Source organism: Electrona antarctica (genome assembly GCF_951216825.1).
Source record: "Electrona antarctica genome assembly, chromosome: 16".
In the NCBI taxonomy this organism is placed as follows: domain Eukaryota; kingdom Metazoa; phylum Chordata; class Actinopteri; order Myctophiformes; family Myctophidae; genus Electrona; species Electrona antarctica.
Genome location: NC_136797.1, coordinates 19,140,120 through 19,152,209, shown reverse-complemented (window position 1 = coordinate 19,152,209; position 12,090 = coordinate 19,140,120). Strand labels below are relative to the sequence as shown.

The following is a 12,090-nucleotide window of genomic DNA, read 5'->3' as shown; positions in this document are numbered from 1 at the left end:
TTACTTTTTAAATCTTAACTGGAAGTCAGCGAGGACAAATTGGTCAAATGGGAAGATGACTGACATCACAGACTGAGAACACTAGAGATGTAGTTGTTACTAGTGCCAACACACAGAACTAGAGAATCACACACACACACGCCAGCTTGCCAAACTGAGCCAGGTCTGGACGTGTAAATGTTTAACACACTAGAGGGGGCAATTAGCATGTCTGGTTAGTTTCATTAGAATGGTTTCTAAAAATACCACCACCACCACCAGACAAGGCAACATAAGACCAGGTTGACCAAACACCATAGTGTCCTAGCCTTAACCCTCTCAGCATCAATGGTAGCAATACAGTGTCCACATTGAGACACCCATTGGCAGACAAACCTCCATCAAGGCTTCAGTTGTCAGACAAAACCTGCTTTTCAGACAAACAAACCAACATTTTGCCAACAACAAACACACAACAGAAATCATGAACAGTTTATGGTTCAAAACAAACTTAATAAAAATATAGTAAAACAGGAAGTAGAAGGAAGCAAATCATAAGAGATGCTTCCTCAGAATCCTCACTGCTGGGCAAAGCAGCCAACCATGTGTCAGTGATACTTACACAGTGGGGGCCTAACGCACACCTATAGCTCTTCTGGTCACCTTATAGAGACTATGTATATGTATTTCTCATTTCTGTTTTTATGTATTAATTGATCAGTATTCGGTTTAATTAACATTATTCATTTATTTTCTAGTATATCATCTCTTATTTGTATCAGTAGGTCTGGGATGGGGAGAAAATAGGAATGGTTTTTATTCAGAGCTTGATACATTTGCTCTTATATGCTGTACTTAGAAGACATAATCCTTCATCAATGTAATAAGTATGTCTTTACACTATATGAGGATCATGTTCCAGTTCCCAAGTTGCTCTGTAAGAATGCTTACAGCATTAACCGTAGTAGGATGGGTATTGGGTAATATGTGGAATAACTGGGTAAATCCAACTATCTGACCTTCAAACTCAACCTGAAAAGGTGGCTAAAAACGATTCAAATCTGTAATCATGAGTAACTATCAGCACTATTTAGTATTTACAACCGGTGTCATTTCTCACTCCACTTTGCTGTTGTTCTGTCCCCTGTACCATGTTGATCTGTTCCTGTATTGTACTGTGTTTTCGTCTGGACATGGTGTTGGGTGCTGGCACATATGCACACATGGCATCAACGCATGGTGTTGTGTGCTGGCACACTACACTATGTCTTTCTTTTATCTGTTTTGTATTGTGCTTTTGTATGGACATAGTGTTGGGTGCACTACACTATGTCTTCTTTTTATCATTCATTTCTTAAGAGCCTGTCCAGGGACTACAGATGAAATTTAGCTTTGGCTAACTCTGGCCCATTTACATTGATGTGAAAACTGACATGTTGATTAATAAGCTTTGTCCCTGTCAAATAAATAAATAATGCAATAGTGCATTTTATATAATGCTTTTCTCCAAAGTACCTTAAAATGTACATTACATTCATTCACACACCAGCAGTGGAGGCAATGATGCAAGGCACCAACCTGCCCATTGGGAGCTTTTAGGGAATAGGTGTCTTGCTCAAGGGCACGTCAACACGCAACCAGGTGGGCGGGGATTGAACCGAGAACCTTCTGAAATCCATGTAAGTGTATGTAATATCATGTACAGAGTTGTAGCCTATAGAGGAGAAGTTATGCAGGAATGCCTACTGAGTGGCAAAAAACTACTTTCTGGGCTTGACAACCCATGCATCCAAACATAAAAGTCCCATCTGATTGCATTAAACAATGTTAAACAATGTTAAACTCACTTTGCATGTTGCTTTGCCACTCGATTCGCCACTCGATGTGCAATTCACTTTAAGCATGCACATACCCTCTATTCTATGTATACAATTCTGTGCAAGTGTCTGAAGTGTGTGTGTGCGCGTGTGTGAGATAGGATAATGCGTTTGTGCATGTATAAGTGTATGTCATAGTATAGGAATGCATGTATACTGTAACTGTAGGTGTCTTTTACAAAGTGTGTGTGTTTGTGTTTCCAGTTTCCACACCCTGTTTACCTATGCAAGGACTGAAGTGACGCAAGAAGCAAATCTCCCACACGCTTCCAAATCCCATGCTTTTCCTCAGGGCAGTTTTATGTTCCCATGATGCACTTACAGTGAGCTACACATCACAGCGAGACTGACACAGGCGAGACTGACACAAACGTGTTTCCCAAAACCAGAGCAATGATTCACAAACCCAATCAATATGACATCTTGTGTTACACAAATCAGACAGAAATCATAATAATGCATCGTTTCCCTGGAGGCCGCTACGGCTATTTTTATCTGTATGGAGTAACCTGATTTAATTATTTTTGTGACATTTCCTTCCATTTGGCTAATAAAGGACTTTGTCAGCAGTTGTGTTTTAGGCGACACATTTTAGGTGAGAAATTAATGACAGTGGGGTTTACTACTACAGGGTGAAAAAAACCTACTTGAAATATCACAATAGCAATGCAATATGCACTATTGTATACAACTGTGGGTGGGTTCACACTTATTTTATCATTAAACGGGATATTTCACTTTTAAAGAAACTTGGTCATTTCTAAGTATTTAGATATTTGATATTCATTTTAGCTGCCCCACCCCCTTCCTATATAGGCTACAAACTCTTTTCATTGATTTTTTTATAATTGTTGTTACTGGAGCCTTATTCTTCCCCTGATACTTTTTATTTTTCTAAAAGAAATACATGAAAAAAGTAATAAAATAAAATAAATACGGGCACCACATGTATTAGGAGGGCCGTATCAGTCACCAGAAAAAAGGACGGGTGTTTTCGATGAATCCATCATGGTTAAAATGGAGTTTGAAGCTACAATGGGTTCCCAGCAAGCACAGTCAGGACCTGGACGAATTAGTGACATCTCGATTGGGGCCAGATCACTTTCAAACCAAGACTAGTCAGATCTGTCCCAGAATATCACCTGATTTCAACCAACACAAATTCTGCCCACTAAGACGGACGTCCCTGGATATCATAACTATCATAACTAGTCAGATATGGCCCAGAATAAGCTATATTATTGGCTATAACTGGTGAAGACTGGAAATTACGTAAAGATCATCCCCAGATATGGGCTGTGATCTGGCCTAGTCCTGAACGTCACCGGAGTCGTCGGAGGTCGTCATCATGACGTCATTTGGCTTGCTGGGTTTGTATAGGAAGGGGGCGGGGCAGCTAAAAATAATATCAAAATACTGAAATCGAGCAACTTAAAACGTGTCTGGGGTGTTCACATATTGCCTGAGTAGATGATAAATAGACTGAACTGAATACCTGGACAGTGAGTATCTTCCTGTGAATGACTCCCATTTTATAAAGCTTAAGCACACATTTGTACACATTCCATTTACTGTAATGCAACTTTATTTGTATAGCTTTTAGTCACTTTTACACATAATACATTTCTAATTCTGATTGTGCACGAATGTAACCAAATGGATCCGTATTTGTACACATCAAGGGCTTTACAAGCCTACATTTAACAAGGAAAGCAAACCACATCACTTCCCCCTTGTGCTTTACAGAGTCGAACGTAATCGACACAAGAAGTACTAAAGCAACGGAGGATGAGAGAAATTTCTCCCCTCCAGTCTGTCTTTTACGTGATCCGTCGGTCTGGGGGCAAATCCCAATCCCACGCAAGGCAATAAAAGTACCCCTGGTCACCTTTGGCAGCAGAGAGCAAGAAGGCTTTTCCTCCTCTGCTCGACCCCTTTTTCTTGAAAGAGGATGACACTTCCACCGGCACGAGTTGTAAACGTAAACATGATCGGCATGGATAGATCACATTGAAAGTTAAACAGGACATCATCGTTCGAAGCACTGCTTTGAAAACTCGTCTGTGATTATCAGGCCTGGACTGGGGTTATGTCCACTGTCCAGTGGGCCCAGAATTTTGACCCAGTCCAGCCCTGGTATTCAGACGAAAACTCATCGGAATTACAGCAGAGAACAGAGTGTACCGTATACAAGCTCTGATAGTTGTGTATAATTTATCGTATCCTATGCTTCCATTTGGTGACAACTTGACCGTTTACTGACGCGACCAACAAACCGTGTTTTCCATTGCATAGGGCTCTATGTATGGGCAACAGAGTGCATTGCGTGTGTTATCTCACCCCAACGTAAGTGAAAACGGGGCCTTTAGTCTAGCGGTTTCCAAACTTTTTGTTCCAAAGGGCCAAGGCACAACAAAGGGCAAGTCAAAAACTCAAGAAAAACATTCGAATCCTAAATATCACGATTATCACTCTAGTCTGTAGATGTTTATTTTAATTATTTTTTCATACTTTTGTTTGTGGGGGAAAGCAGGACATTTAAAAATGGATGCCTTGTTTGATTAAATAATTATGTCTGGTACAGAATTCACCTCTGTATTGGGAAATGACACAATGGCACAAAGAAAACGGAACTTTGTTTCTTAGTAGATATTGCAATAATATATATTGCAATAATAATAATAATAATAATAATAATATTGCAATAATAATTGTGTGGTTGTCGCAAACACCAGTGTTCCTCTGAAATGAAATGTGATGCGCTCGTGCACGCAAATGTGTGCGTGCACGTGTCTTATGGGGCGTCCCCCCACTTCTAAAAGTACCACTACAACACTGTTCCTCGGTACAGTTTTTAAGTGGTACAACCACTTCCTTAAGTGACTGTGTGTGTGGCTGGCTGGGTGGGTGGCTGGCTGGGTAGCACGAAAACAGCATGGTTGTTTTTCACCACCTGTGCGCAACCTAACACACACACAAACACACACGCATATATTAACTGTATATATGGTGATTTTGGGTGTGCCAGTATAGTACAGTGACAGTACAGTACAGTAGAGGGTACAGTAGAGGGACCCCCACACGGTAACTGTCATTTCTCAACCGTTTCGGACGCGGGCCGGCTCGCCGGAATCGGGCCGGCACCCTGGGTGCGTTCCTGTGGGTCTGGAACTCCCCTCCCCGGGGACCCCTACACGGAGTTGCACCACTTACTTCACACGGGTGTGATTTTTTTTTACAGTTGGGGGGGCACCACTGTCTTAGATCATCAATTGGGCAAGAGAAATCAAAGGAAAAGACTAGCATTTGTTTAAGAATGTAGTAAATTATTTTCCTTTTTAAACTAAAGGAAACACCCAGCCAACTTTCAAAACGCTCAAGCCTAAATTCGCACTGAAACAATGCCCATCCACGTCAATGGCACAATGGTTAAGACACTCATCATTTTGAAACGGACAGTATAAAGATAGTATCTTGAAAAGATTCAAGATCATTTATTGTTACATCCATTGGGATGTTTTAAAGACTCTTGAATGTTTGAATCTCTAATATCCCAGCTTGCCTTTCCAACCACCCCAGAGACAGAGTAAAGTAGATGCATGCAGGACGTAACGCTCTGTTGGGCTTTGAAGCTTGAACGAACCTAGGCCAACAGGGATACCTGTGGTTTAAATGGTGAGCATACGTAACAGTACAAACACACACAGTGCCATGCAGCAACTACAATGCTCATACCCTAACCCTACCCATGACAACACTGTGGAACAATCCGTTTCAACTTTCTATAATCACATATACTAGTATGGATATGGGTACAAGTTAAATTCCCACTGGGGTCATGTGGGCTAAAAATAAAATGCAGTCATGGTATCCACCCTGCTGTGACATGTTTGTGATCATTGCAGCAACAGAAAGACAAAGACCAAATATACGTGTGTCACACCAGGAAATAAACACACCTAAAGTACTAGTAGCCAACAGACAAGCCGGCATACTTCTAAAGTCATTTACGTGCTGTCACCGCCAAGGTATGCATGGCCTTCTGCTGTGCTGACGGTTAATCCATTGAAATCTCATATCTTTTCCTTGTTCCTTGTCAAAGACAAAAATTCAAACGGCCAGTCACAGCAACAAACCAGCCAAACTATTATATTTTGTCGCAAACAACTTTCAACCTAACATCCCTATTTTGGGCATGTAATTAATTTCCAAAAAGGGGCTTAAATCGTGTGTGCGTCGAGACAATTACACAGATTTACTTTGTACAAATCACATGTTTTTTGGTAGAACTAGTCTATGAAGATGGTCCGAAAAACAGGTTTGTGTGGCTGGCCTGGGCCGACAGCCTGACCCCACAGCAACACGGAAAAAGAAGCAGGGAGGGGCACAGGGGAGAGACCGCAGTCAGATCTCCTTCAGGAATCTGACTGCAGTCATTTTCATTTGTCCTATGCCATTTGAATCACAATGACTTGCTTGTAGGTAGGTGTATAATTGCCTACAATGAAATCCTCAATTAAAAAGAAAAGAGCTCCCAAAAAGGTAAAACAAAAGAAGGAGTCAACAGAGAGGACTGACAATAGCATACCTGACTGCTTGAGCTGTAATATGAGAAGAGGAGGGAGGGGGGTGGGGGATGAGGGATAGGGGGGAGGGTCTGTCGCCTCACAACGCAATGTTAAGAAATTGGAGAAATAAAGAATTTCCCCCCCCTTGGCCATTATTATTAACTAACGTTCCATTTAGGTTACATTAAGTCTCAGAGTTAAATCAATACTGGGCATTTTAAAATGTGTTAGTCTATGTCTTGTAACTGGAGCTCATGAACCCACGAGGGCATGCCTCCCACCGGGGTGCCATCACCAATCAATATTTAATATGGCTTTAATGAAAACAATGGTCCAGGAGGGTGAGGCCAGTTACAATGCCAAAGAAAGGCGACTTAATTTGCCAAGTTCATAGTGCTTAAGCCAGTTTTGAACTTTTGAGTCTGTTAACATTGTAAAATAATAATAATAATAAAAAGTAAATTTAAAAAATGCTTTTGTTTGATTAGCTACACAATTGTAAGCTATGGATACATCAGCTCCCTAAAAATGGCTTACTAGTAGCAAATCAAAGAGATTTATATGTTTTCTTGCTTTTTACTCTATATTGATATTTTAATTTAAAAAATTACAGATTTTTTTAGATCAGTTCAGAAGTCCAAGAAAAGAGAATAGCAAATGAAAACAGCTCATCTCAGAACAACTCCAGATGTCAAATCACAACACAAACATACACCAGGGGCGTAGCCACATATATGCGTCTTTTAAAGAAATTCACCAGTTCAATCACATCGTGTCAGATGTTAGGGTTTTAACAACGGACAGAGACATACAGGGTGGGGTTAGCTCTAATCAGACGTCTTCTAGCATTTACAGTAAATACCAGATTTCTCAAACAGATGGGGGGAAATATTCATTTCAAGCCGTTGTTTCTCTAAGTTTGGCCACAGATAAACAGGTCACTTGGTTTTCTCACACACACACACACACACACACACACACACACACACACACACACACACACACACACACACACACACACACACACACACACACACACACACACACACACACACACACACACACACACACACACACACACACACACACACACACACACACACACACACACACACACACACACACACACACACACACACACACACACACACACACACACACACACACACACACACACACACACGTTTAGACAGTCTTATTATTAAATTGAATGAACACCGACCGTGCTTAGCTACAGGGTGCCACTCAATGAGGTCAATTATCTCCCACACAGCCACACAATGGGCTCATTCCAAGAGCAAACAGTGACTTTGCCATTCCCTAGTGTTGGAAAAGCTAGATCATAGCATAATACAGACTACAGTAGGTAGGGACACTGCCAGCAATATGGGTTCTATTCGTTGTGGTCTTTAGGTTGTTATTGCATGGTTCCCAATATGGGGCGAGCCATTTAGAAGAGCGCGTGCGTTTACTAGCGTCTGCCATTTATAATTTTTGTTTGAGCTGTTTGAAATAACTACACTACACATGGTGGAAACAATATGTGTATATGTTTTAAATGAGAATAGATTTTTGAACAAATCATGACCCCAAGAATTGACCTTGAATCGTGCATTACATTTTAAAATCAAGTCCGAGGCTGGTGGCTCAGCCCTTGATCAATACGCTCCTTATGAATTTGATGAAAAACGATCAGAGTTCAAGTCTGACTCGTCACATATTGCATCTCTCTGGCATCAGCCTCCTGTCTCTCTCCCCAAATAAAGCTGTTGCCACAAATCTTAAAATGATGCAATCTCAAGTCAGATCACGTCTTCGAGTCCACATGGCAAGTCTAAATCAAGTCTCAAAATGACTTTGAAGGTAACAAAATAAAAAATCCAATAGAGATTAATAGAGATTCTAATTAAAGATGAACAATATACAATGATGACAGCCAATCTAAAGGTCTGGAAAACTCAAGATGAGCTGGGATGTCTTGAACTTCCCTCAAATTCAAAGTACCATTTGCCTCTCAGGGCACTATTCAAATTCTTAGTCACTTCGTCCAAGGTTGTCCATTTCCATAAGGAAAATTAGATTTACTTACTCAAAGGCGATGTACCGATTTGGTATTAGTACAGTATGTCCAATAATATCAGAGATTCTGTTTTTGGTCAAGGGCCTGGCTAGTGCAACAATGCATTGATTATAAATACAGTATATACATGAAGTGCACAAGTCGGCCATATTTAAATGCGAGTGCCTAGTCTAGTCACTCGTTCAGGCATAACGCCATCCAATTTAAGCAGAAAACAGGACAGGGTCTAATAACACTGTGACTCCCATGTGGATCTCAGATTTCATGTGGCAAGGCTAGGACCTCAGTCTATGTCTAGTATGACGTATTTCCGACATAAGACTCCAAATTTGGAGTCAGATGTCAGCCCAAACTTCCATTATAAATGTAAGATATAGTTGAAAAATGTTAATCACAGGGGCAAACAATGTGGATATACTGTACTTCCTTGGCCTAGTGGCGGGCAGACAGACAGACAGACAGACACACACCCTCTACTTGACAGTTCACTTACTACAGAGTACAGAGCCACACCGTAAAAATAGAATAAGGTTTCAAAGTTTTACCAATCAACATTATTAGGCATTGTAGCCTACTATTAGAGATGTCCCGATACTGTATCGGTAAACTATCGGTATCGGCCCTTATTTGTCATATCGGGTCATATCGGTATCGGCGAATATGCCAATCTAACCACCGATCCGACACAGGAGTAAGGGGTTGACAGACACTATGGAAGGTAAATAAAATGTTGGGGCATGTGGAGTTTGCTTTCGAGTTGCCCAAACTGCAAGTGCACATATGAGTGAGGAGTCTGATACAAACACAACGCGAGAAATATAGCTAGATATCTATAAACACAACACTGGTATCGGTATTCGGTATCGGCTGGCTAACACGGAAATTGTGGTATTGGGATCGGATCTACTATAAATGTGAAAATCTGTGAACGGCCCTGTAGGGCTGGGTATTGCCTACACCCTGATATGATATGTATCATGATGCATGCTGATCTTTAATAATGACTGCGTGTCCTAAATTTAGCCTACTTTTGCACAGTCCTAGACCATGGCGATTGCTAATGTTTTGACCAATTTGTCCAAATCAATTTGAAAAACTTATAACAAGTTAACAAAAAAGCAAGGAAATTAATGTTGTTTTGATGGTTAACTGCAAAATATCTAATCATATATCAAGATTATTTGAGCACAGACCTACCATCCTGCTATTGTTTATATCCTGGAAATAAGTAATGTTAATATTTAAGTCATAACTTGTAAACATCTGTACACAGACAAAAGCATTAAATATCACCTGAGTTGACTGAATAAGCAGCCCTCCTGGAGTTGGTAGGGTGTGTGTGTTGCTCAAAGGCAAAGGACACAACTATTTCTTAATGATCCGTCTATAGCAGCATGAACATTAATGAACGGGTAGTAAGTTGTCCATAGTCTGTGTGTCTACCTATATACAGGTAGGCCTACATTCTGAAGACTGCTTTGGCAACAGGTGTATTTGTCATGCTAATAGAGAGAGACAGAGACAGATAGAGACAGAGACAGAGAATAGATGGCATGAGCTGACGGAATCAGCCTGGAGGTTAAGTTTGTAAACACTCCTCCATGATCCATCCTAATTCATAAGAAATCAAATGTTGCATCATAAAATGGCACAGACTACACATGCAGGGAATTAAGGCAGTAGTCAAAACACGAGTTGTAAAAGCAGACAGCTCCCCATCTACTAAATGCAAGTAGCAGCAGCAGCGTGGTAACGTGGTTGTTTTGAACTCATGGTTTGGTTTCAAATTGCTCAAATAAAAACATATAGGCTACGACGTGAACGGCGACGACGGGGCAGCAGTAGCAGTCAGTTATAGCCCCTGGCCTGGATGTAGTCATCCCAAATACAAAAAGGGGCTACACAGCAGTAGTGATGTCTACGTGGTGAATGGTGTGGTTAGCCTACGCCGTGATCCATTTGATAGTAGCCAAGATAGTAAAACAATAAAATAAATAAAGGGGATGGATAAATAATTCAACACAAACAAAACGAAAAAATGCACCCAAACGTACCTTTTATGCTGGTTTATTGGTTGATTGTGTAGGTTTGAAGCACTCCGCGCCAGTAGTTTCATGACCGCACCATGTTCTCTGTGACTTATACTGATCCTTTCTGTTTCTTTACCTTTTCTCTGTGTTCCACTCCCTTCACTTTACCTGTAGCCCGTTGCACCTCCTCCTCTCCTTCCGCACACCTGACAAACCGGTTGGACTGCAGCAGAGGGACTGTAGGGCCCAGGTACTTTACAAAGTCAAATACACACACACCACCAATACTACTTTTTAAGTGTAAACAGGTTCGGAGGTGTGGTGATTTTTTGCAAAGTCAAGTTGTTAGGTCAGATTTTTTTATTTTATTTTCTTTTAATTTGCATGGGGTGGGCTACAGGTAGGCCTTGCAGTCAATTGAGCATAATAATCATGTTGGGTATCATCTTGTGAACATGTTACATTTACAAACGAAATATATAAACTGTACATTTTAGTTTGAGGTTTGTTTAATCACGCTCGTCTGTTTCAGCCATAGAGCTATAGGCCAATTATAGTTAAATTATGGTAATATATTGGTGTGCTGTAATTCGATACGATAGCGCCATCTAGTGGGCGTAAAGTAAACGACGTGTGCACGCGCACGTGCGTGCATGCGTGTATGTACAATTGTAAATACAGCTTATGTCCAAAAGATGGCACTATCTATCGCATCTAATTACGGCACACAGGCTCATCAACATTGGCACACTCTTGCAGTGCTCTTCAACAAGGTCTTCAAGGTAACCAGAAGAATGGGCAACTGAGAACCTGGTCACCATTAGTCTATTTTTGTAGGGGCCCAATTCCCAATTCATATATTATGCTTTTTTATAAATAGTTTTTAATGACATTTAAGGCCTAATATTTCTACAATTAACTGCAATTTGCTACATGGATCATTATGGGCATTTAATGAGAAGTTGAAGTGTAAATTTAGGTCTGATATAATGATGTACCGTGCATGTTCAAATCTTGTTGTACTTTACATTCAATTCTGATAATTTCCCAAGGCATATATTTATTGGTAGGCTGTTTAGTTTAGGGGTGCCCACTCTTCCTGTATCCCTCTCATATAGCACTGAGGAGCATTTGAGTGTGGGAGATGGTTTGATTGATTGATTGATTGAAATATTTATTAACAGTTTGCAGAATTACAGTAGGCCTACATTTCAAGCACAAACTCAATACAAAGGCTGTTGAGTGGACGACCCAATTAAGCATTACACTTGTTTACAAGAGGGTCCACCATGTTCAATTCATCAAAACATTTAGAGACGTACAACACTTCTATATAGACAAAGAACAGAACAGGAATTCATCATAAAAAAGTAGTGTCAGAAGCGGGATTCGAACCCGCGCCTCCATTCGGAGACCAGAAATCCCTTAACCAGGAAGGTTTATCACCTTGAGTCTGGCGCCTTAGACCGCTCGGCCATCCTGACATGGCTGGTTTCGACTTCAAATCCATCTTCAACAAATCATCAGAATCATATTAACAAAAGAATCATAAAGAG

The 12,090-nt window shown here is 40.7% G+C and overlaps 1 protein-coding gene across 2 annotated transcripts in view; it reads right to left on the bottom strand.

The window, feature by feature from the left end:
* atp8b1 (ATPase phospholipid transporting 8B1) overlaps positions 1 to 10,746 on the bottom strand; it is a 41,444-nt gene extending 30,698 nt beyond the window's left edge. For both annotated transcript variants that reach the window (XM_079523580.1, XM_079523581.1), the window contains exon 1: positions 10,559 to 10,746. The gene's annotated coding sequence lies outside the window, so the exon portion shown is untranslated. The remainder of the gene's footprint in view (positions 1 to 10,558) is intronic.
* Positions 10,747 to 12,090: the final 1,344 nt, after the last annotated feature.